At 39.5% G+C, this 27,256-nt stretch overlaps 1 protein-coding gene across 22 annotated transcripts in view; it reads left to right on the top strand.

The window, feature by feature from the left end:
* LOC147364777 (uncharacterized) overlaps nt 1-27,256 on the top strand; it is a 559,335-nt gene that overhangs the window by 174,555 nt on the left and 357,524 nt on the right. For 13 of the 22 annotated variants that reach the window (XR_015134977.1, XR_015134973.1, XR_015134974.1 and 10 more), the window contains one exon: nt 2,985-3,178. The exons of 6 other annotated variants lie outside the window; for them this stretch is intronic. The gene's annotated coding sequence lies outside the window, so the exon portion shown is untranslated. Of the gene's footprint in view, nt 1-2,984; nt 3,179-3,747; nt 3,985-14,265; nt 16,522-27,256 lie in introns of those variants that run through there. 3 more of the 22 variants (XR_015134972.1, XR_015134962.1, XR_015134967.1) reach the window with 2 other exon arrangements.

Here is a 27,256-nt window from a genome sequence, read left to right on the forward strand (position 1 = left end):
AAAAGGACATAAGCATAAAAAATAAATAACAAACATGAAAGTCATCATTGCAAAATACAGAATATTTGAATACATTTAAAATGTATATAGATCCATTGCAATACTGCACAAATAACTGATTTTATTTTATGATTGTACCTAAACACTTGTCTTCAAAGTTTTTCATTCATAATATTTTATACTTTTTCTTTGATTGTTAATTTGTCTCTTCGTTTGGTATTGCACATTTTGTTTTTCACTAAAATTTCTTTTGTTAGTAACAGAGGTAACAACTCCAAAGAAGACATACAGATGGCCAACAGCCACATGAAAAGATGTTCAATATCACTAATTATTAGAGAAATGCAAATCAAAATTACAATGAGATATCACCTCATGCCAGTCAGATGGCCCTCATTAAAAAGTCTACAAATAATAAATATTTGAGACCCTCAGTTTTTTTCAGATTCATGCAGTATAAACATGGGAGTACTGAATCAATCAAGAAATGGAACCAAACTGTAAATCAGTTCTTTTTTGCAGCAACAATGCCTTATGGCCAATGAAGTTACACAGCGAAAACGTTTGCAGCAAAAGTGTTTGCGGCAGAGTTCACAGCAAAGAAGCTTATGGCAAAGTTACCGTCCATACATTTCATCAGTGTAAGCTAGGGATGATGCTGATGCTTTATGTGCCCACTGTGTTTGGCATGCTCCATCAGGATTAATTGGTACTCAGCAAGATGTATGTTTCCGGGTGGCTTCTCAATGTTAAAGTGAGAATAAATTCTGGCACCCAGTCCTCTGAATCAACTACATATCTCTCACTTGTGTTGTATTTAAGGATGGGATGTATAATTCTACATGTTTCCTTAGTGCTTGTGTGTGCTAATTTGCTTTAGTCGTGTCCAGGTCTTTGTGACCCAAGGACCGCAGCTCTTCAGGCTTCTCTGTCCATAGGATTCTCCACTGGAGTGGAGTGGGTTGCCATGCCCTCCTCTAGGGGACCTTCTCCACCCAGGATGGAGCTTGCGTCTCTTGTTTCTCCTGCATTGGCAGGCAGATTCTTTATCAGCATCGCCACCTGGGAAGCCCCTCCTTAAAACTCGTATTGTGCTGTGCTTAGTTGCTCAGTTGTGTCCAAATCTGTGAAACCCCACTAGGCTCCTCTGTCCATGGGGATTCTCCAGGCAAGAATACTGGAGTGGGTTGCCATGCTGTCTTCCAGAGGATCTTCCCAACCCAGATCGAACCCAGGTCTCCCACATTGCAGGTGGATTCTTTACCTTCTGAGCCACCAGGGAAGTCCAAGAATACTGGCGTGGGTAGCCTATCCCTTCTCCAGGAGATCTTCCCAACCCAGAAATCAAACTGGGGTCTCCTGCATTACAGGCGGAGTCTTTACCAGCTGAGCTCCAGGGAAGCCCACTTAAAGCTTAGGACTCCGCAAAATTTAAGGCAGCAGCTTCTATGAGCCCTGGCTTTTGTAATAGGCAGTAAAATTTTGATTATTTAACAGCCATCTGGCTGCCAACATTTTTGCTTTTACAATGTTTTTTTTTTTTTTTGACAGTTAGCGTGACTTGCTTTGGAAATGCCATACCTGTTATGCAACATCAGAGTGACTAAATGAGGCAGGACTCCCCACACAGGGGTAACACTCCCAGTTTGGATGAACACATGAGGGTAAAGATCAGATGCCCCCTGACTCTGCAGGGTCAGGTGTCCTGTCTTCCTGCCTGTGCTCTGAGTGCTGCTGCCAATGATGTAAGCCACTCAGGTGCCTGATGTCACTCAGGTGCCCTCTGTAAAGGCTGCTGCTGCTGCTAAGTCACTTCAGTCGTGTCCGACTCTTCGCATGGACTGCAGCCCACCAGGCTCCTCCGTCCATGGGATTTTCCAGGCAAGAGTACTGGAGTGGGGTGCCATTGTCTTCTCCGTCCATAAAGGCAGAGGCATCTAATTATGTTACACCAGGTTTTCTTGTACTTGGATTGGCTGTGAAAAACATAATATAGTGGAATGACTACAAGCTTTGGAGGTAGATATAGCTCAGTTCTGCTGTGTGGAGCTCTGTAACATTAAGCATGTTACTGAACTTCTCTGAGCCTGACCACCCTGACCTGTGGAAAGGGCCTAATGATAACGCTACCCTTTGGGGATTCCCACGAGGACCAGTTGTGATGGCGCAGGCAGTATCTCCCACAGGGTTTTCCTACTGCAGGCATACGATAACTGTGAGTTTCCTTCCCCATATTAATCGTGTAATAACTAGCTTGCCTGATGTCACCAGGGGCCCCGGGCCTTTTGTGGTAATGGGACCGTCACCACATCCTCATTTTTTGTAGCTGATTTGTGTGAATTTTACTTATCTGTGCTGTTCCTTCCCTCTGAGGGCACAGATAAGCAAATTTTCAGTAGAAGGTTGAGGTGGATAAGACTGTAAGCTCTGAGAATATCTGACTATAATTTGTAGACTGTTGGTAACATAATACAACCAGCTTGGCCTTTGGACTTTGACAAGTGTGTAAGAGTCTTGCTCTCAAATAGTTAAAAGAGTGTGCTGTGCCATGCTAAGTTGTGTCTGATTCTTCAAACCCCATGGACTGTAGCCCACCAGGCTCCTCTCTCCATGGATTCTCCAGGCAAGAAGACTGGGGTGGGTTGCCATGTCCTCCTCCAGGGGATCTTCCCAACCCAGGGATCAAACCCAAATCTATTAAATTTCCTGCATTTGCAGGTGAGTTCTTTACCACTAGCACCCCCTGGGAAGCCCAAAAGAGTGTATCCTTTATCTATCAATGTATTGAAATCTCCTCCAAACTACGATCACCTTGCATGTCTTCAGGTTAATAGGTCCATGAATGTGTCAACTACATTCAAAGAATCACCTTTTCATTGAACTTAAATGTACCCTTTGCTACCTTCAAGCCATGCTTTTTGGTTTCCATATTTTCTTGTATTGGGGGAGAAATTCTTACTCATTTATCCCTGTTTTCATTTTAGGTGACTGAGCTCCGATAAAAGAGCACACAACCTGGGTTCAGCAGATTGACTTAGAGTCTCAATTCTGCTACTCATCCTTTGGATAGAGGTGATTTCTTTGAGACTCTATTTTTGCCCATGTGAAACAGTGATGATTCTGTTTACTCTGCTCCTTATCTACGCTGGCTGTGAGGATGAAAGGATAACATTGAAATGTATGTGAACTGTCAAGCATCACACACATGATTTTCATCACACACCTGAATCACCACAGAGATTAAAAAAAATTCTGATGTCTAATGAGTCAGAGTCTCTGGCTGGGGTTGGGGGCGGTGGGCAGCAGGCACTTCTATTTGAAAAAAACCTATCAGTATGTGCACCAAGGAATGGTATTCACTGCCCTTTTACCATATAGGATGACATCACTATTCACAATGTTATAGACTTCATTGGTCTTAACAGATGAGCTGGCATCCTTCAGGCTCATTTTCAGCAGCAGCTCTTTACCTCTCCCACTTTAAGTGATTTTTCTCAGACCCTGACTCATCCATTTCCTCCATGTGCATCACCTGCGTCGTCTTCCAATAGCCCAGTTCTCCAGTCACATCAGACTAGCTGCTGAACACTCCATTCACTTCCCTGGCTTTGATTCTGCTCAGTGATTCCCTGAGAGCATGTCTTACTGGGTGTGGGGACCTGGTCTTCTTGTAGCACTAATGGAGACATTAGATGCTTCAAATAGGAAGTGATATTGTAAGTTTTCAATTTATCTTCTGCTTTATAGAGGAATGCTATGCTATGCTATGCTAAGTCACTTCAGTCATGTCCGACTCTGTGTGACCCCATAGATGGCAGCCCCCCAGGCTCGGCCATCCCTGAGATTCTCCAGGCAAGAACACTGGAGTGGATTGCCATTTCCTTCTCCAATACGTGAAAGTGAAGTCGCTCAGAGTCGTGTCCGACTCTTCTCGACCCCATGGACTGCAGCCTACCAGGCTCCTCCATCCATGGGATTTTTCAGGTAAGGGTACTGGAGTGGGGTGCCATTGCCTTAAATACTTATGACCAAAGAAGCTAAGTGACTTTTTTGAAGTGACACATCTAGTTAATGAGAGGGTCAGGATTAGAATTCAGGTCTCCAGACCAGTACTCTTTATATGACTTGTTGTTAGTTGCTCAGTTGTGTCTGACTCTTGGCAACCCACCAGGGACTGTAGCCCTCCAGGCTCCTCTGTCCATGGGATTCTGCAGGCAAAATACTGGAGTGGGTAGCCACTCCCTTTTCCAGGGGATCTTCCTGATCCAGGGATCAAACCCAGGTCTCCTGCATTGCAGGCACATTTTTTTTTTTTTTTTTTTTTACCATCTGAGCCACCAAGGAAGACCCTTCTAAAAATATTAATTGAACACCTATTAGGTTCTAGGCACTGGCTTGGAGTTGTACTATAAATATGTATCAATCATGCCAAATACATAGCATTTGTCTCTTGCACTTATAATTTAAACACAACCATTTTTAGTATACATAAATACACAGTCAATCTTTAAGTCTTTTCAGGATACTATCTCCTATAGTATATTCTTCTCCTTCCCATAGCCCAATCACATCTGCCTTGTATTACACATTTGACCTGAGTTCCATGAGGTCACGGCCTTCTCTTCAGGGACTTCAATTCACTCTTATCTGCCAAATTCAGATTATTAGCAGAGGTGGGGCTGCTTCTGGTCCCTTTTCCTCAATTTCAGTACTCATGAACTGCTGCCTAACTGCCATTCACTTAAACTGCTGGAAATAGTAGTTTCTAGCTGTATCTTTCAGAGAAGGCGATGGCACCCCACTCCAGTACTCTTGCCTGGAAAATCCCATGGACGGAGGAGCCTGGTGGCCTGCAGTCCATGGGGTCGCTGAGGGTCGGACAGGACTGAATGACTTCACTTTCACTTTTCACTTTCATGCGTTGGAGAAGGAGATGGCAACCCACCCCAGTGTTCTTGCCTGGAGAATCCCAGGGATGGGGAAGCCTGGTGGGCTGCCGTCTATGGGGTCGCACAGAGTTGGACACGACTGAAGCAACTTAGCAGCAGCAGCAGCAGCAGCTATATCTTTCAGAGAAGGCAATGGCACCCCACTCCAGTACTCTTGCCTAGAAAATCCCATGGACGGAGGAGCCTGGAAGGCTGCAGTCCATGTGGTCGCTGAGGGTCGGACAGGACCGAACGACTTCACTTTCATTTTTCACTTTCATGCATTGGAGAAGGAGATGGCAACCCACTCCAGTGTTCTTGCCTGGAGAATCCCAGGGATGGGGAAGCCTGGTGGGCTGCCGTCTATGGGGTCGCACAGAGTCGGACACGACTGAAACGACTTAGCAGCAGCAGCTACATCTTTGGGCTTCAAGTATTGTGTCCTGACCCCATATCTGCAGGATTCAATTACCTGAAGTTTATTCTCAGTATTTCACTTTGGGAGAAATTTGTCAAATATATCAAAAGAAGAATTTGTTTAAGGATTTTATTAGGATTTACAGAGCCTTGTTTGGGCCAGTGCATAATCTAATCTCCAAAGGTATCCTATTTACAGCTATGGAGTCATGCAGTTAATCTCTCAGTTCAGATTCCAACAGAAAACCACTAAGTATATGGATTAAAGGTGTAGAGGAGTAAGTGTAGAAAACTGATTTCTCTTTTCGGCCCTCCTGATTCAGTTTGGTTTAGGCAGAGGTGCAGGGGTTGGAATTGCTGATCACTAGAGAGTTCTTCCTGAAAATTGAAAGAGTGGCCCACACTTCCCTGTTTGACAATCCAGTATTTGAAGGACTCTGTTGAGTAATGTGTGCCAAGTTCATTCTTTTCAGCATTTCTTCTGTGTCTTTGCCTTCATGAGGCCCCTTTACTTCCAGCACATCAGCAACATCACTTTGGAAAATGAGCAATAGTGATGGATCAGTACTACATGTTACAAGATCACGTGTTGATTACTGTCTATGGTAGTGAAGAAAAATGAGGAAATTCATGATCTCTGTGTTTCTAATACCAGAACCTATCAAGTGTTGTGTAAAATAGGCCTTTCATTAAAACCACTGCAACTAGATTGTGAGTTTTAAATCTTGAAAGATCTGTAATTCCATCTAAAGGGATCAAAACTAGGCAAATACTGAAGATTGGTGTAAACAGTGGACATACTAACTTTTAAGCTGTTATTTACTTTTTCTTCTTGAAAGAAAGACCCGTGTATTTGTAGTTACTGTTTTCTGCTTTGGAAGTTTGTTAAAACTTGATCTTTAGCCACATTGTCTCATGCTTTTCGCATGCATTTTTAAAACTCAGTAAATACTTATTGAATACTTTGAGTGCTCTAAGCATGATTCTAGGTGCTGAGGAAACCATAATGGACAAGTGGGTTCTAGCCAGTGCAGGAGGGTTATATAGAAGACTTAGTAACCTTGAAAAACTCATGACAGAAGTGATGAGTGGAAAACAGAGAAAGAAAAAAATGGAATGAAAAGGGAAATATAACCACAGGTTGTACATTTTATTAAAAGGATAATATAACATTTTATAGACCTTTATGCCATCGGATTAGGAAAAACTAGATGGGTATATGAATTTTCAGAGAAAAATATATGAAAATTGACTTCAGAAGAGATTAAAAAGTCTAAATGATTCTATAACTAGTAAAGGAATGTAACCAATTATTTAAAATCTTCCTGTAAAGAAAATACTAGCCCCAATAATTTTAAAGGTGAGTTCTAATAATCTGAGGAACAGGTAATTCTAAACTTTTAGATAATAAAAAAGAGGAAATATTTTCTCAGTTGATCTCATAAGGTGACTAAAAACTTGGTTCTAAAACTAGACAAAGACATACAAGAAAGGAAAATTACATGGCAATTTCAATCATGAACATAGATAAATTAATGGAAGTGCTAAATAAAAATATTAGCAAACTGAATCTGGTGACATATTAACAAAATAAAAAAAAGAAAATAAAGAAAACAAATTAGATGTTTTTCAAAAGGCAAAGTGAATTAAACATTAGAAATTATATTATTGTGATCACCATCTTAAAGTTTGAAGTGAATAAAAATATGGTAACCTTGATAAATGCAGGAAAAGCATTTGATAAAATCCAACAACCATTCATTATAAAAATGTATAGCTAACTAAGAAAGCAACATTTCTGAAGCTATTTAAAAGTAATCACAAAAAGACTTCCAGCAAACTTAATACATAGTGGCAAAATGTTAAAAATGTCATTTTTTTAAAAAAATCAGGAACAAGACAAAAAATGCTAAGTATCACTGCTTCAAACAAAGGGTAAAGCATGAAAAATAAAAACATGTAAAAAGATTAGGAAAAAGACAAAGTGTGTCAGTAATTTCAGATGAAGGAAATTTTTGAATGAAAATATGAAGACTCTATTGGCACACTTCAGAGATATTGAAGATTCAGTTCCGGATCAACACAATAAAGCAAATATTGCAATAAAATGAGTTGCATAATTTTTTGTTTTTCCAGTGCCTATAAAAGCTATGTTTATACTATACTTCTATTAAGTATGCAACAGCATTATCTCTAAAAATACAATTTTTATAATACAATTAAAAATACTTTATTGTTAAAAATTGCTAGCCATCATCTGAGCCTCCAGCAATTTGTAATCTTTTTTTCTGGTGGAGAGTCTTGCTTTGATATTGATGAATACTGACTGATCTGGGTGGTGGCATGCAACATTGTTTGATAGCTGCTGCTGCTGCTAAGTCGCTTCAGTCGTGTCAGACTCTGTATGACCCCATAGACTGCAGCCAACCAGGCTCCCCCGTCCCTGGGATTCTCTAGGCAAGAGCGCTGGAGTGGGTTGCTATTTCCTTCTCCAATGCATGAAAGTAAAAAGTGAAAGTGAAGTCGTTCAGTCGTGTCTGACTCTTTGCGACCCCATGGACTGCAGCCTACCAGGCTCCTCCGTCCATAGGATTTTCCAGGCAAGAGTACTGGAGTGGGTTGCCGTTGCCTTCTCCATGTGGGTTTCCTACTCACTGTTTGATAGCATTTTTACTCAAAGAAGAACTTTTTTTAAAACTGAAGTCAATCCTCTCAAACCCTGCCATTGCCTTACTAAGTTTATGACATATTCTAAATGCTTTGTTGTCATTTCTACAATATTCCCAGCATCTTCATCAGGAGTAGATTCGATCTTAAGAAATTAGTATCATTGTTCATCCTAAAGAAGCATCTCCTCATCTATTTTGATCATGAGATTGCAGCAGTTCAGTAACATCTCTGGGTTTCACTTCTAACTCTAGTTCTCTTGCTCTTTCCATCACATCTGCAGTTATTTCTTCCACTGAAGTCATGAACCCCTCAAAGTTACATAGGGTTACTGGATATTTGAGGGTTGGAATCAACTTCTCCCAAACTCATATTAATGTTGATAGTTTGACCTCTTGTAATGAATCACAAGTGTTTTTAATGGCATCAGAATAATGAATCTTTTCCAGAAAGTTTTCAATTGACTTTTCCCAAATCCATGAGAAGAATCATTGTTTATTGCAGCTGTAACCTTACAAAATGTATTTCTCAAATAATAAGACTCAAAAGTCAAAATTACTCTTTGATTCATGGCCTGCAGAATGGATGTTGTGTTAACAGGCATTTTCAACATGAATCTTGTACATCTTCATCAGAGCTCTTGGGTGACCAGGTGCATTGCCAGTAAATAGTCTCAACAGCGGGCTTAAAATACTCAGTAAACCATGTTGTATACAGATGTGCGATCATCTGTAGAGCACTGGTATAATAGATTTACAATAATTCTTGAGACCCCTAGGATTTTCAGAATGGTAAGTATGCATTAATTTCAACTTCAAGTCATCAGCTGCACTGGCTCCTAACAAGAAAGTCAGCCTATCATTTAGCTTTAAAGCCAGGCATTGACTTCTCTCCAGCCGTGAAAATCCTAGATGGCGTCCTCTTGCAATGTTTTTTCTACATTGAAAATCTCTTGATTAGAGTAGCCACCTTCAATATCTTAGCTAGACATTGCATTTTTTCCTTAAACCTCATGAGTCAACCTCTGCTAGCTTCAAACTTTTCTTTTTTCTTTTTTTTTTTTTTCACTGTCATTCTGCATTTTATTTATTTATTTTTAAAATTTATTTGTTTTAATTGGAGGCTAATTGCTTTACAATATTGTGGTGGTTTTGCCATACATTCACATGAATCAGCTATGGGTGTACATGTGTTCCCCATCCTGAAACTCCCTCCCACCTCCCTCCCCATTCCATCCCTCAGGGTCATCCCAGTGCACCAGCCCTGAGCATCCTGTCTCATGCATCGAACCTGGACTGGTGATCTATTTCACATATGATAATATACATGTTTCAATGCTATTCTCTCATCATCCCACCCTCACCTTCTCCCACAGAGTCCAAAAGTCTGTTCTTTACATCTGTGTCTCTTTTGCTGTCTTGCATATAGGGTCATGCTGCTAAGTCACTTCAGTCATGTCCGACTCTGTGCAAGCCCATGGATGGCGGCCCATCAGGCTCCCCCATCCCTGGGATTCTCCAGGCAAGAACACTGGAGTGGGTTGCCATTTCCTTATCCAATGCATGAAAGTGAAAATGAAAGTGAAGTTGCTCAGTCATGTCTGTCTCTTAGCGACCCCATGGACTGCAGCCCACCAGGCTCCTCTGTCCATGGGATTTTCCAGGCAAGAGTACTGGAGTGGGGTGCCATTGCCTTCTCTGATAGGGTCATAGTTACCATCTTTCTAAATTCTGTATATATGCATTAATATACTATATTGGTGTTTTTCTTTCTGACTTACTTCACTCTGTATAATAGGCTCCAGTTTCATCCACTTCATTAGAGCTGATTCAAAGGCATTCTTTTTAATAGCTGAGTATATTCCATTGTGTATATGTACCACAGCTTTCTTATCCATTCATCTGCCAATGGACATCTAGGTTGCTTCTATGTCCTGGCTATTGTAAACAGTGCTGTGATGAGCATTGAGGTACATGTGTCTCTTTCAATTCTGGTTTCTTCAGTGTGTATGCCCAGCAGTGGGATTGCTGGGTCATATGGCAGTTTTATTTCCAGTTTTTTAAGGAATCTCCACACTGTTCTCCATAGTGGCTGTACTAGTTTGCATTCTCACCAACAGTGTAAGAGGGTTCCTTTATCTCCGCACCCTCTCCAGCATTTATTGTTTGTAGACTTTTTGATAGCAGCTATTCTGACCGGCATGAGATGGTACTTCATTGTGGCTTTGATTTGCATTTCTCTGATAATGAGTGATGTTGAGCATCTTTTCATGTTTTTGTTAGCCATCTGTATGTCTTCTTTGGAGAAATTTCTGTTTAGTTCTTTGGCCCATTTTTTGATTGGGTCGTTTATTTTTCTGGAATTGAGCTGCAGGAGTTGCTTATATTTTTTTGAGATTAATTCTTTGTCAGTTGCTTCGTTTACTATTATTTTCTCCCATCTGAAGGCTGTCTTTTCACCTTGCTTATAGTTTCCTTCACTGTGAAAAAGCTTTTAAGTTTAATTATGTCGCATTTGTTTATTTTTGCTTTTATTTCCATTACTCTGGGAGGTGGGGCATAGAGTATCCTGCTGTGATTTATGTCAGAGAGTGTTTTGCCTATGTTTTCCTCAAGGAGTTTTATAGTTTCTGGTCTTATGTGTAGGTCTTTAATCCATTTTGAGTTTGTTTTTATGTACGGTGTTAGAAAGTGTTCTAGTTTCATTCTTTTACAAGTGGTTGACCAATTTTCCCAGCACAACTTTTAAAGAGATTATCCTTTCTCCACTGTATATTCTTGCCTCCTTTGTCAAAGATAAGGTGTCCATAGGTGTGTGGATTTATCTCTGGGCTTTCTATTTTGTTCCATTGATCTGTGTTTCTGTCTTTGTGCCAGTACCATACTGTCTTAATGATTTCAGCTTTGTAGTATAGCCTGAAGTCAGACAGGTTGATTCCTCCAGTTCCATTCTTCTTTCTCAAGGTTGCTTTGACTATTTGAGGTTTTTTCCATGCAAATTGTGAAATTATTTGTTCTAGTTCTCTGAAAAGTACTGTTGGTAGCTTGATACGGATTGCATTGAATCTATAGATTGCTTTGGGTAGTGTACTCATTTTCACTATATTGATTCTTCCAATCCTTGAACATGGTATATTTCTCCATCTATTTGTGTCATCTTTGATTTCTTTCATCAGTGTTTTATAGTTTTCTATATATAGATCTTTTGTTTCTTTAGGTAGATTTATTCCTAAGTATTTTATTCTTTTTGTTGCAATGGTGAATGGAATTGTTTCCTTAATTTCTCTTTCTGCTTTCTCATTGTTAGTGTATAGGAATACAAAGGATTTCTGTGTGTTAATTTTATATCCTGCAACTTTACTAAATTCATTGATTAGCTCTAGTAATTTTCTGGTGGAGTCTTTAGGGTTTTCTATGTAGAGGATCATGTCATCTGCAAACAGTGAGAGTTTTACTTCTTCTTTTCCAATCTGGATTCCTTTTATTTCTTTTTCTTCTCTGATTGCTGTGGCTAAAACTTCCAAAACTATGTTGAAAAGTAGTGGTGAGAGTGGACATCCTTGTCTTGTTCTTGACTTTAGGGGAAATGCTTTCAATTTTTCACCATTGAGGATAATGTTTGCTGTGGGTTTATCATATATGACTTTTATTGTGTGGAGGTATGCTCCTTCTATTCCTGCTTTCTGGAGAATGTTTATCAAAAATGGATGTTGAATTTTGTCAAAGGCTTTCTCTGCATCTATTGAGGTAATCATATGGTTTTTATCTTTCAATTTGTTAACATGGTATATCACATTGATTAATTTGCGAGTATTAAAGAATCCTTGCATCCCTGGGATAAAGCCCACTTGCTCATGATATATGATCTTTTTAATGTGTTGTTGGATTCTGATTGCTAGAATTTTGTTAAGGACTTTTGCATCTATGTTCATCAGTGATATTGGCCTGTAGTTTTCTTTTTTTGTGGCATCTTTGTCTGGTTTTGGTATTAGGTGATGGTGGCCTCATAGAATGAGTTTGGAAGTTTACCTTCCTCTGCAATTTTCTGGAAGAGTTTGAGTAGGATAGGTGTTAGCTCTTCTCTAAATTTTTGGTAGAATTCAGCTGTGAAGCCATCTGGTCCTGGGCTTTTGTTTGTTATAAGATTTCTCATTACCGTTTCGATTTCTGTGCTTGTGATGGCTCTGTTAAGATTATCTATTCCTTCCTGGTTCAGTTTGGGAAAGTTATAGTTTTCTAAGAATTTGTCTATTTCTTCCAAGTTGTCCATTTTATTGGCATGTAGTTGCTGATAGTAGTCTCTTATGATCCTTTGTATTTCCGTTATATTTTGTTGTCTGATGTGATTTCTCCATTTTCATTTCTAATTTTGTTGATTTGATTCTTCTCCCTTTTTTTCTTGATGAGTCTGTCTAATGGTTTGTCTATTTTATTTATCTTCTCAAAGAACCAGCTTTTAGCTTTGTTGAATTTGGCTATGGTCTCTTTTGTTTCTTTTGCATTTATTTCTGCCCTAATTTTAATGATTTCTTTCCTTCTCCTAACCCTGGGGTGCTTCATTTCTTCTTTTTCTAGTTGCTTTAGGCATAGAGTTAGGTTATTTATTTGATTTTTCTCCTGTTTCTTGAGGTAGGCTTGTATTGCTATGAACCTTCCCCTTAGCACTGCTTTTACTGTATCTCATAGGTTTTGGGTTGTGTTTTCATTTTCATTCATTTCTATGCATATTTTGATTTCTTTTTTGACATCCTCTGTGATTTGTTGGTTATTCAGAAGTGTGTTGTTTAGCCTCCATATGTTTGTATTTTTAATAGTTTTCTCCCTGTAGTTGACATCTAACCTTACTGCATTGTGATCAGAAAAGATGCTTGAGATGATTTCAATTTTTTTGAATTTACCAAGGCTAGATTTATGGCCCAGGATGTGATCTATCCTGGAGAAGGCTCCATGTCTCCTGCAGCTTCCTCACCTCTCTCAGCCTTCATGGAATTGAAGAGAGTTAAGGCTTTGCTCTGGATTAGGCTTTCGCTTAAGGGAATGTTGCGGCTGGTTTGATCTTCTATTCAAACCACTAAAACTTTCTCCATATCAGCAATAAGGCTGTTTTGCTTTCTTATCATTCATGTGTTCACTGGAGTAGCACTTTTAATTTCTTTCACATTCATAACTGACTGGTGCAAGAGGCTTGGCTCTTAGCTTATCTTGGTTTTTGGCATGCCTTCCTCGCCAAACTTAATCATTTCTAGGTTTGATTTAAAGTGAGAGACATGAACTTTTCCTTTCACTTGAATGCACAGAGGCCATTGTAGGGTTATTAATTAGCCTAATTTCAATATTGTATCTTAGGCATTAGGGAGACTTGAAGAGAGGGGAGAAATAGGAATGTAGTTGGTAGAGCAGTCAGGGCACACACATGTTAAGTTCACTGTCTTATATGGGTGTGGTTTATTTCTCTGCCTCAATCTCCAATGACAATATCAAAGATCACTGATCAGCATAATAAATATAATAATAAAGAAAAAGTTTGAAATACTGTGGGAATTGCCAAAATGTGATGTAGAGACATGAAGTGAGGAAATGCTGTTGAAAAAGGGTATTGATAGACTTGTTCCATGCTGGGTTGCCACAAAACTTTAATTTGTAAAAAATGCAATATCTGTGAAATGCCATAAAGTAAAGCACAATAAGATGAGGTATGTGCATTGTTTATGGTTGTATCTCTGGTATGTTAAGGTCCTTGGACTCTGAAATGTAGCTTACTTGAAGGGAAAGAGAAGTTTCAGGGTTCATATATATTGGATATTAGCAGTTGTCAGGCTCAGTGCTATATGTTTATCTAAAATAATAATAATAATAATTATTATTATTATTGTAGCCACCATTTATTGAGCACTAATTCTCCAGCCAAGAACAGACTAAATTTTCATGGGTAATACTTCTAATTCTGACACAAACTGCAAAGTATTATTCAAGGTATGTGCGTCCTTATTTTACAGATGAGAAAACAAACTCAGGGAAATAAGGTAACTTACTCAAGTTCACACAGCTAGAAATGTACAGAACTGACATTTCAGAAAGGATCTTTTGGACTCTGAACCTGTGTACAATAGAACAGGCAGCTTCTGCAAGGTACTGAGCTTGTGTCCTGTTGATGTCCTTGATGTTCAAGAAAATAACTTTCATTTGGAACCCAGGTCAAATACTTGTCTCACAAAAGGATCAACTCTTCTTCTTTTATTTTTTAATTTTCTTAGGTACCTGTTGGGCTTCCCTGGAGGCTCAGATGGTAAAGAATCTGCCTGCAACACAAGAGACCCAGGTTTGATCCCTGGGTCAGGAAGATCCCCTGGAAAAGGGAAAGGCTACCCACTCCAGTATTCTTTCCTGGAGGATTCCATGGACAGAGGAGCCTGGTGGGCTATAGTCCATGGGGTTGCAAAGAGTTGGACATGACTGAGCTACTAACACCACACACATACACAGCACCTGTTTGTTTATTTGGCTGAGCTGGGTCTTAGTTGTGGCATGTGGGATCTTTGATCCTCACTGTGGCATGTGAACTCTCAGTTGTGGCATGTGGGATCTAATTCCCTGACCAGGGATCAAAAACTCAGGACCCCTGCATTGGAAGTGGAGAGTCTTAGCCAATGGACCGTCAGGGAGTGCCAAGGATCAACTCATGTTAAAAATTAGGAATATCGGCCTGATTAAAGCAGCTATCACTTTCCAGGGTTTTGGGTTTACTCTGCTTTTCCTTCTGGGACCATAAGGAATTGTCTGGGTGTTAGAAAGCATAGAGGACATCAGTAGTAGTTTTCTAGGACTTCCATAACAAAATAGACAGACTGAAGACTTAAAGAATAGAAACTTATTTTCTCGTCATTCTGGGGCCAAAAACTCCAAGATCAAGGTATTTGTAGGTTTAGTTTCTTTTGAGGTCTCCCTTGGTTTGTAGAGGGTTGCCTTCTTATTGGACCTCTCACATGCTTGTTTCTATGCGTTGTCAGTCTCCTAAACTCCACTTCTAATACGGACACCAGGCATATTGGATTAGGGCCCATCATACCATCCCAGTTTAACTTAAGTATCTCTTTGAAGGCCGTGTCTCATACAGTCACATTTTGAGGTACTAGAGTTTAGGATTTTAACGTAAAGAATTTGGGGTGGGGCAAAATTCAGCCTATACCACCATCTAAGGGGAATAGTAGGGTGGATTTGCAGCCTTAGACAGACTGGATGCTTTTAGGGTACATGTGGTAATGAGTCCTTAAGGACATTCCTCTCTGGACAAAGAACAGCAGCGGGCAGCCCTCCAGGTTCCTGGGCAGTTAACAAGAGCATGGTGGCTCACACTTCAGGCCCAGAAAACCACTCTCACTGGAGTCACTGATGAAAAGGCAAATGCAAGGTCAGCTCCCCTCTGAGAACAGAAGCCATCAACAGGATATCCCTCCCTTCTTGTTTTCCCTTCATCTTTTAGAAACCTGCCAAGGCTTGGTGAGTGGGAGCTTCAAAACACCCACCCAGTCAGCCATGCATTCATCAATTCACCAACTCCGATAGGACAACAGGAACTTAAAATCCGTCCCAAATTCCCAGATGGGTTTAGAAAATAATAAATCTTTGACATTTCATGAAGCCTTCTTTAAAGTCATGTTTTGGTATCAGAAGCCATACAGGGGCCAGGCAGAGGAGCGCATGGGAAGAAACCTGCATAATAGTTATACTTGACATCACTGATTCTACCTTTCCCCTATTCTTAGCTTCTCCCCATGTTGCTTATAAAACAAAAACAGAAATTTCTCTTTGGAAGATAAATCTGGAGGCATCCTTGAACCCAACCCAAGTGGAATTTCCATCAAAGCCAGGACAATTTAACTATTGATCAGCCCTTCAGTTTGCTCAGGAAATACTGAAACTGTCTTTTCCTGCTGAATGGAGACCATGGCTCTCTAGGGAACTCCTGTAGTCACCATCTGAATTGATATTGATCATCAGTCTCAAATTGATTAACTTGTACATGGTTGTATATATATTGATTGATTGCAGTTTTTTAAATTGAAGCATAGTTGATTTACAATTTTGTGTTAGTTTCAAGTGTAAAGTGATTCACTTGTACATATACATATATATTCTTTCTTACATGTTCTTCTGTTATAGATTATTATAAGATATTGAATATAGTTCCATATGTTATACATATGGTTTATATTTTATTTTATTGTCATTGTTATTTATTTCACTGTGCTGGGTCTTCATTGTGTCATGCTGGATCTTAAGTTGTGGCGTGGGAACCCTTAGTTGTGACATGTGGAATCTAGTTCCTTGAGTCTTTTATGAAGCAGCATTTTCATTATAATTAAGTTTTATGTTTTGTCTCCAAACTTTCACACTGTATTCTTTGACATATGGATTATTTAAACATTTATTTTCTGAAGTAGAGTTATTCTTTGGTTTTTATTTCTAACTTTACCATATAGTAATAAAATATATTGTCTAACACTGATTTTTTTGACCTGAGACTTACTTTTATGGAGCAATATTTTCATTATAATTTAGTTTTATGCTTCATCCCCAAAATTTCATTCTCTGTTCTTTGACATATGAATTATTTCAAGATTTTTTTTTTTCAAAATAGTGCTATCCTTGGTTTTGATGTCTAAGTTTATCATATAGTAGTAAAGTTCAGTTCAGTTCAGTTGCTCAGGCATGTCACTCTTTGAGACCCCATGGACTGCAGCACGCCAGGCCTCCCTGTCTATCACCAACTCCCGGAATTTACTCAAACTCATGTCCATTAAGTGGGTGATGCCATCCAACCATCTCATCCTCTGTCATCCCCTTCTCTTCCTGCCTTCAATCTTTCCCAGCATCTGGGTCTTTTCAAATGAGTTAGTTCTTTGCATCAGGTGGCCAAAGTACTGGAGTTTCAGCTTCAGCATCACTCCTTCCAATGAATACTCAGCACTGATTTCCTTTAGCACTGACTGGTTGAATCTCCTTGCAGTCCAAGAGACTCTCAAGAGTCTTCTCCAACACCACAGTTCAAAAGCATCAATTCTTCAGTGCTCAGCTTTCCTTATAGTCCAACTCTCACATCCATACGTGACTACTAGAAAAACTGTAGTCTTGACTAAACAGACCTTTGTTGGCAAAGTAATGTCTCTGTTATTTAATAAGGTGTCTAGGCACCACCCTTATGGCAGAAAGTGAGGAGGAACTAAAAAGCCTTTTGATAAAAGTGAAAGAGGAGAGTGAAAAAGTTGGCTTAAAGCTCAGCATTCAGAAAACTAAGATGATGGCATCTGGTCCCATCGCTTCATGAGAAATAGATGGGGAAACAGTGGAAACAGTGTCAGAATTTATTTTTGGGGGCTCCAAAATCACTGTAGATGGTGATTGCAGCCATGAAATTAAAAGACGCTTACTCCTTGGAAGGAAAGTTATGATGAACCTAGATTGCATATTCAAAACAGAGACGTTATTTTGCCAAAAAAAGTCCGTCTAGTCAAGGCTATGATTTTTCCTGTGGTCATGTATGGATGTGAGAGTTGGACTGTAAACAAAGCTGAGCGCCGAAGAATTGATGCTTTTGAACTGTGGTATTGGAGAAGACTCTTGAGAGTCCCTTGGACTGCAAGGAGATCCAACCAGTGCATTCTGAAGGAGACCAGTCCTGGGATTTCTTTGGAAGGCATAATGCTGAAGCTGAAACTCCAGTACTTTGGCCAACTCATGTGAAGAGTTGACTCATTGGAAAAGACTCTGATGCTGGGAGGGATTGGGGGCAGGAGGAGAAAGGGACGACAGAGGATGAGATGGCTGGATGGCATCTCTGACTCGATGGATGTGAGTCTGAGTGAACTCCGGGAGTTGGTGATGGACAGGGAGGCCTGGCGTGCTGCAATTCATGGGGTTGCAAAGAGTCGGACATGACTGAGTGACTGAACTGAACTGAACTGAACTAGGTTGGTCAAAACTTTTCTTCCATGGAGCAAGCGTCTTTTAATTTCATGGCTGCAGTCACCAGCTGCAGTGATTTGGAGCCCCAAAATATAAAATATGTCACTGTTTCCACTGTTTCCCCATCTATTTGCCATGAAGTGATTGGAGCAGATGCCATCATCTTAGTTGTCTGAATGTTGAGCTTTAAGCCAACTTTTTCACTCTCCTCTTGCACTTTCATCAAGAGGCTCTTTAGTTGTGCTTCGGTTTCAGCCATAGGGGTGGTGTCATCTGCATATCTGAGGTTATTGATATTTCTCCCGGCAATCTTGATTCCAGCTTGTGCTTCATCCAGCCCAGTGTTTCTCATGATGTACTCTGCATATAAGTTAAGTAAGCAGGGTGACAATATACAGCCTTGATGTGCTCCTTTCCCTATTTGGAACCAGTCTATTGTCCCATGTCCAGTTCTAACTGTTGCTTCTTGACCTGAATACAGATTGCTCAGGAGACAGGTCAGGTGGTCTGGTATTCCCATCTCTTTCAGAATTTTCCAAAGTTTATTGTGATCCACACAGTCAAAGGCTTTGGCCTAGTCAATAAAGCAGAAGTAGGTGTTTTCCTGGAATTCTCTTGCTTTTTCAATGATCCAATGGATGTTGGTAATTTGATCTCTGGTTCCTCTGCCTTTTCTAAAACCAGCTTGAACATCTGGAAGTGCATAATTCATGTACTGTTGAAGCCTGGCTTGGAGAATTTTGAGCATTACTTTGCTAGTGTGTGAGATGAATGCAATTGTGCAGCAGTTTAAACATTCTTTGGCATTGCCTTTCTTTGGGATTGGAATGAAAACTGACCTTTTCCAGTCCTGTGGCCACTGCTGAGTTTTCCAAATTTGCTGGCATATTGAGAGCAGCACTTTCACAGCATCATCTTTTAGGATTGAAATAGCTCAACTAGAATTCCATCATCTCCACTAGCTTTGTTCTTAGTATGCTTCCCAAGGCCCACTTGACTTTGCATTCCAGGATGTCTGGCTCTAGGTGATTGATCACACCATCGTTATCTGGGTCATGAAGATCTTTTTTGTATAGCTTTTCTGTGTATTCTTGCCACCCCTTCTTATTATCTGCTGCTTCTTATTATCTTCTGTTAGGTCCATACCATTTCTGTCCTTTATTGTGCCCATCTTTGCATGAAATGTTCCCTTGGTATCTCTAATTTTCTTGAAGAGATCTCTCGTCTTTCCCATTCTATTGTTTTCCTCTATTTTTTTGTACTGATCACAGAGGAAGGCTTGCTTGTCTCTCTTTGCTATTCTTTGTCACTCTGCATTCAGATGGGTATATCTTTCCTTTTCTCCTTTGCCCTTCACTTTTCTTTTTTTCACAGCTGTTGTAAGGCCTCCTCAGACAACCATTTTGCCTTTTTGTATTTCTTTTTCTTTGGGATGATCTTGATCGCTGCCTCCTGTACAATGTCATAACCCTCAGTCCATGGTTCCTCAGGTACTCTGTCTATCAGGTCTAATCCCTTAAATCTATTTGTACACTATTTATACACTTCCAGTGTATAGTCATAAGGGATTTGATTTAGGTCATACCTGAATGATCTAGTGGTTTTCCCTACTTTCTGCAATTTAAGTCCGAATTTGGCAATAAGGAGTTCATGATCTGAGTCACAGTCAGCTCCCAGTCTTGTTTTTGCTGAGTTTATAGAGCTCTTCCATCTTTGGCTGCAACGAATATAATCAATCTGATTTTGGTATTGACCATCTGGTGATGTCCATGTGTAGAGTCTTCTCTTGTGTTGTTGAAAGAGGGTGTTTGCTATGACCAGTGGATTCTCTTGGCAAAACTTTGTTCACCTTTACCCTGCTTCATTCTGTACTCCAAGGCCAAATTTGCCTGTTACTCCAGGTATTTCTCGGAGAAGGCAGTGGCACCCCATTCCAATACTCTTGCCTGGAAAATCCCATGGACGGAGAAGCCTGGTGGGCTGCAGTCCATGGGGTCGCTAAGTCAGACACGACTGAGCGACTTCACTTTCACTTTTCACTTTCATGCACTGGAGGAGGAAATGGCAACCCACTCCAGTGTTCTTGCCTGGAGAATCCCAGGGATGGGGGAGCCTAGTGGACTGCCATCTATGGGGTCGCACAGAGTCGGACTTGACTGAAGCGACTTAGCAGCAGCAGCAGCCAGGTGTTTCTTGACTTCCTACTTTTGCATTCCAGTCCCCTATAATGAAAAGGACATCTTTTTTGGGTTTTAGCTCTAAAAGGTCTTGTAGGTCTTCATAGAACCGTTCAACTTCAGCTTCTTCAGCATTACTGATTGGGGAATAGACTTGGATTACTGTGATTTTTAATGGTTTGCTTTGGAAACAAACAGAGATCATTCTGTCATTGTTGAGATTGCATCCAAGTACTGCATTTCGGACTCTTTTGTTGACTATGTTGCCTACTCCATTTCTTCTAAGGGATTCTTGCCCACAATAGTAGATATAATGGTCATCTGAGTTAAATTCGCCCATTCCAGTCCATTTTAGTTCACTGATTCCTAAAATGTTGATGTTCACTCTTGTCATCTCCTTTCTGACCACTTCCAATTTGCCTTGGTTCATGGACCTAACATTCCAGGTTTCTCTACAATATTGCTCTTTACAGCATCAAACATTACTTCCATCACCAGTCATATCCACAGCTGGGTGTTGTTTTTCTTTGGCTCCATCCCTTCATTCTTTCTCGAGTTAGTTCTCCACTATTGGGCACCTGTCGACCTGGGGAGTTTATCTTTCAGCGTCCTATCTTTTTTGCCTTTTCATACTGTTCTTGGGGTTCTAAGGCAAGAATACTGAAGTGGTTTGCCATTTCCTTCTCCAGTGGACCACGTTTTGTCAGAACTCCCTCTCATGACCTGTCTATCTTGGGTGGCCCTACATAGCATGGCTCATAGTTTCATTGATTTAGACAAGGCTTTGGTCCATGTGATCAATTTGGTTAGTTTTCTGTGATTGTTGTTTTCAGTAGTAAAACATGTGGTCTAACACTGATTTTTTTTTTTTTAACACCTTAAATTTGCTTTCAAGAATCACTATTTTCATTATAATTTTGTTTGTGTTTTGTTTCCCAAATTTCACTCTGTGTTCTTTGACATATGGATTATTTTTTTATATGGATTATTTAAACGTCTTTTTCCAAAATAGAGTTATCCTTTGGTTTTGATTTCTAACTTTATTGTATAGTAGTAAAATATGTGGTCTAACACTGATTTTTTTGACCTGAGACTTGCTTTGTGATCTAGAATGTATTTGATTTTTATAAACACTTTATGCATACATGGAAGCATATGTATTTTCCAAATATTGGGTGCATGTTCTAAATATTTGCACTAATTTAACCTTTTAACTTTGTTACTTGATTCTTTTCTATCCTTACTATAATGGTGAGATGGGTTAGGTTGTAATGAACTGCCCTGCAATTAAAGTTTACTTCTGACTCATACTCACATGATCTTTATTAAGGAATCAGGCTGACAGGATCCAACTCTGTGCTTCCATGATTGACACAGCAGGGAAAAGGCTTCTGCAGTGTCACATTGGCCACTAAATGCTTTTGCCTAGAAGTAATACACATAATTCTGTACACATATTTCTGGCCAAAGCAAGTCATCTGACCAAAAAGGCCACACCTAACTTCAAGGGGTGGAAAGTGTATTTCTACCCTGTAGTATGAGGGAGGAGAATTGGAATTTTGGTGAAACAGCACTAATGACTGCCACACTTTTTGATTTATTTTGTCTGTTTTATTGATTACTGGAGAATAGGGTTTAAATCTCCTGTCACAATGCTGAAGTAATCAAGATATTCTTGTATATTCTGCTCATTTTTTCTTCATATGGTATAATCCTATCTTCTGAGATAGCTATGTGTTAACATTCTAATGTCAAGGGAATTGTGCAGTGATAACTTTTTGCCTTTCAAAATCTTTTTGTCTTAATCCCATACTCTTTTTTATTAATAGAGATTCACAATTTAGTGTATTTAGAGAGCCTTATATATAATCTTGCTCTTTCTATTGTCAACTTTTTACATTCCTTTTGTCTTAGGCATGTCTCTTATGAAAAAATTAAATATATATACATATGAATATTTATAGAATATATATTGATATATATCTGATTATATCCATGTATATGAAAGACATTAACCCTAAGGTTCAAGAAGCCTAATAAACTGTGTGCTGATTACATATTAGTTAGGATTCTTGATCCTGGGCATTGGTACCTTTCATCAGTTCTGAAAAGCTATTAGTCATTATATCATCGAACACTTCTTTGCCTCCATTTTTCTCTTTTTTTCCCTGAAACTCTCATTATGTGTATGTTGAATCTTATATTCTACCATATCTCTTAAACTTTTATATTTCCCTTCTCTTTGTTTGTATGCAAATGCCTTCCAGGTTTTTTCTCACATCTGTCTTCTAATTCACTGATACTCTCTTCACCTGTATCTCCTGAGAGGAATCTGTGTCTCATTCAGAAATGCAGATACTCTCAGAGAAAGTATTAGCTAAAGCACTAACTTATTCTTCTGTAATCACACTTTCATATTATTTCTGGGATATAGTTCTATTTTATGTGCCAATTAGCTATAATTAGGAGAAATGTTTATAACTTTTATCCAGTATTTTTACATATTCTATCCCAGGATATATTCTGGATATAAAATAACACTGCATAAAATTCTACAAATATGTTTCACCATATTGCCAGAAATGGAATCTGAATTTCTCTTAAACTTATCCTATTTTGCCTAGCAATTTGTTTATGTTTATAATGTGATCTATTGTTGTTAGATTTCATCCTTATCAGCAAAACTTCATGATCTGATTCATTTGGAAGTCCCCAAATTAACTAGTGTACTTGAACCATATTTGTTGTATGTATGATTTCAGTAGTTACTGGAACCTTCTCATATTACCCAAGACATGATTGTGGGGAAATACCCAGAAGAGGCAATGCCACAGATTTAATCATTAAGAACTCACACAGCTAGTTAATTGGGAGAAAATACCTGTTCAATTCCCAGTCTTTCTTTCATCTTCTAGTAGACAGCATCTTAGGGTTGAAGAAAACAAAATATTTTCTCTAGATGCTGACGGAATTGTACAAAAATTTGTTTTCCATGAGTTGTTTCACATTTAAAATGATTTTTTAAAAGACTATTAAGATTGTTTTCAAGTTCCAGACCACAAAAATTAAAATGCAAATAAATCATAGCATAAAGGAAGACACTGAAAGTGAGATGGCAAACAATCTTAGAAAATTATCCTCCCTCTCCTCTTCTATCTCATCTCATCACATAGCAGCTGTTTCTTGGTCATATAAATTCCATTTGAATGTGAGCCTTCCAATTTTTCCAGATTTAGTCAATTAAAGAGTGAAATTCCAACATCTACATAATATTTGTTCCAAATATGAAGATTTATTATGGTTAAGAAAGGGCAACATACTAGCAACATCTTCTAAAAATGGCCAAGATACTCAGAGACTAGATTAGTTGCACTACTTCCCTCATTATATGATTTACAGACCTAGAATAAGGTTTACCTCAAAATGACTGTCCCCTCAGTTTCCCAAAACTGCCAAACTTGGAGCTCTTTTCCATGTATGACAGAGCAATAAAATGTTCAAGACTACAGGTATGACAAAAAGAAAAACTTTCCCTAAGATTGGGAAAGGTTGTTGCCCAGTTTAAGGATCAATTTTTGACCTGAATGAACCCAGAGTGAGATATTTATTAGGACTTCAGTTCAGTTGCTCAGTCATGTCTGACTCTTTGTGACCCCATGGACTGCAGCGCGCCAGGCCTCCCTGTCCATCACCAACTCCTGGAGTTTACCCAAACTCATGCCCATTGAGTTGGTGATGTCATCCAACCATCTCATCCTCTGTCATCCCCTTCTCCTCCTGCCTTCAATCTTTCCCAGCATCAGGGTCTTTTCCAATGAGTCAGCTCTTTGCATCAGGGGGCCAAAGTATTGGAGTTTCAGCTTCAATGTCTATCCTTCCAATGAACACCCAGGACTGATCTCCTTTAGGATGGACTGGTTGGATCTCCTTGCAGACCAAGGGACTCTGAAGAGTCTTTTCCAACACCACAGTTCAAAAGCATCAATTCTTTGCCACTCAGCTTTCTTCACAGTCAACTCTCACATCCATACATGACCACAGGAAAAACCATAGCTTTAACTAGATGGACCTTTGTCGGCAAAGTGATGTCTCTGCTTTTTAATATGCTGTCTAGGTTGGTCATAACTTTCCTTCTAAGGTGTAAGCATCTTTTAATTTCATGGCTGCAATCACCATCTGCAGTGATTTTGGAGCCCAGAAAAATAAAGTCAGCCACTGTTTCCACTGTTTCCCCATCTATTTGCTAAGAAGTGATTGGACCAGATGCCATGATCTTAGTTTTCTGAATGTTGAGCTTTAAGCCAACTTTTTCATTTTCCTCTTTCACTTTCATCAAGAGGCTCTTTAGTACCTCTTCAGTTTCTGCCATAAGGGTGGTGTCATCTGCATATCTGAGGTTATTGATATTTCTCCCAGCAATCTTGATTCTGGCGTGTGCTTCTTCCAGCCCAGTGTTTCTCATGATGTACTCTGCATATGAGTTAAATAAGCAGGGTGACAATATACAGTCTTGATGTACTTCTTTTCCTATTTGGAACCAGTCTGTTGTCCCATGTCCAGTTTGAACTGTTGCTTCCTGACCTGCATACAGATTTCTCAAGAGGCAGGTCAGGTGGTCTGGTATTCCCATCTCTTGAAGAATTTTCCACAGTTTGTTGTGATCCACACAGTCAAAGGCTTTGGCATAGTCAATAAAGCAGAAATAGATGTTTTTCTGGAACTCTCTTGCTTTTTCGATGATCCAACAGATGTTGGCAATTTGGTCTCTGGTTTCTCTGCCTTTTCTAAAATGAGCTTGAACATCTGGAAGTTCATGGTTCACGTATTGTTGAAGCCTTTAATGGCTTGTAAAAGAGTCCACAGGGTTTCTCCTAGGATGTCTGCTCTCTTTGCAGGAACTAATGAGGTAGCTTCTATCTGATAAAGATTTGTATGTTTCAACTTGTCCTTGTATACCTGGCTCCTTGTGTACCTGTATGTCAGTCACAGGAATCCATCCTTGAGGTGAAGCACTCCTATTGTACGAATTCTCATGCTTAGCTTTCTCTCTTTTATGATGTGATATCAACTTTCTTCTAAATTGATTATTTTTCCAAAGTTCTATCTTTTAATATTACATTTAATATTTCAGTAAGTTCCCATCAACAAAGTTTGAACTTTTTGGCCTTGTGCTCATAGTCTGCAAATCTGAGCCTAAACTCCTGGGCATTCTTCCTCATACTATCTCTCATGTTTTCTGTTTTCCAATTTAATTACTTACTCTTCCCAATAGATGCCCCATATTTTCTTTTCTTTGTGCCAACTGTTTATGCTGCTATCACTTTTTGGAGGATTTGGAGAAAGTTTATTAATATATATGGGGAGGAGTGGAGTAGGGAGTTAATGGGGGGAGAATAAAAGATTGTCCACCCATTGAAAGAGAAGTTGTACAAAATCCTGAGCCCTTCTTCAGTGTACATGCCCTGGCCTGATACCATTTTTCTTTCCATACGGGAAGCCTCTTATCCTGTAAATTCACCTCAATAAAGAGCAGAGACTCATTTTTAATGTTTTCTCCCTGGGTTTGGGGGAAAGTGAGTGGCATGGAGCTCACACAGATCATGTACTGGCCCAGGCCTGCTAAAGCCATTTGCTTCTCTTTGGATAGTCATTCAAACCTCTTAGGCATTTGCCATTCCACCCTCCATCCCCAAAGTCAGAAGCCAGGGGTAGGCCCCAAGGAATAGGAGCATGGAAATTTGCCCCATGTTTATAATCTTATAATCTTCTTGGGTGAAAGGAGAGAATGGGAGGCCCTTGGGGTCATTCCTGCATATAACTGTGCATTCAGGGTCTAGAGATTTTTATAAAGATGTAAAAAGAAAATGTGATGTATGGGAAATATTCACAAGCCCTATTTTTTCCCCATGGCTACTGATTTATTTATTTCCTACATTTTTCTTCATTTTGTAGGATGGGCTCTTGGCTCTAGTTCAAGCACATTGCAGAGGAATGGTGGAGAGGGATTGTGGTTAGCTAGGTTTTACTGAAAGACAACAAAGAAATCAAATCCCTAACTTGGCACTGGCCCAGACCCCTTCCATCGGATACTGGTTTGCTAGTAGCACAAAAGACCCATGCACAGGGGCTTGAAAATGTGGTCAAACCTATTTACTTTTCAGCAGAGAAGGAAATTGGAAACAGAAGTCTGGCTTGCCATTGAGAGGCAATTTTGAGTTAATTAATCAAGTGAGGGAATCCAATGGCCAGAAAATGACAGCAACAGAGCCAGTTTTGCATGGGGCCAGCACACAGGGCCTCAAGAGAGTATAGTAATTTGACTTTTGTGAGGTCCCAGAGGGAGCTGTTTACCACCTCAGCATACCTGGTTGAAAGGCTGTAGAATGCAGACTTTTGTTTTTAAACTTGTTTTTGTCTTGTACTATCACTAGTGGTTAAGAAATATTATGCAAAGGTCGCTGTATAGTGCCAGTGGTACTAGGATAGAAATACATGTGTATTAATGATAATGACAACAATTAGGATAAAGGAAACAATTAGGATAATAGTAAAATGTTAGGAAAAAGTTGTAAAGCCTGAGAATGTGAAATAAGGTGCCAAGGTTTTATTATAATGATAAATGATAATCATAAACTAATCTTTCTACTAGTTGGCATGTTCATTAAAGGCAGAGGGCATGTTTTACTGAACTTTGAGAGCATCAATAAATGAATGAAAGGCTCTTCTAATACATCTTCTTGCCTTTTGCTATGCTCTGAATTTGTCCCCTCAATACTCATTCCTAAAATGAAAGTGTTGGGAGGTGGGGACTTAAGATGTATTTAGATCACGACGGTGGAGCCCATTATAAATGACTCCAGAGGGTCAGCTTATCCCTCTACCATGAGAGGACACAGTGAAAAGGTACCACCTACGAACTAGGAGGTGGGTGCTCACTAGACACTGAACTGGTTGTTGCCTTGATCTTGGCCTTCCCAGACTCCAGGACTGTGAGGAGTAAATTTCTGTGTTTTAAACCCTCTAGCCTATGTATTTTGTTACAGCAGCTTGAATGGACTAAGTCATCCTTGAGCTGTCCTTTAACAGATGTGTGCCTGATAATATT

Source organism: Bos grunniens, chromosome 10 (assembly GCF_055505025.1).
Source record: "Bos grunniens cultivar Pamir isolate PY7600 chromosome 10, Bosgru_T2T1.0, whole genome shotgun sequence".
Lineage (NCBI taxonomy): Eukaryota > Metazoa > Chordata > Mammalia > Artiodactyla > Bovidae > Bos > Bos grunniens.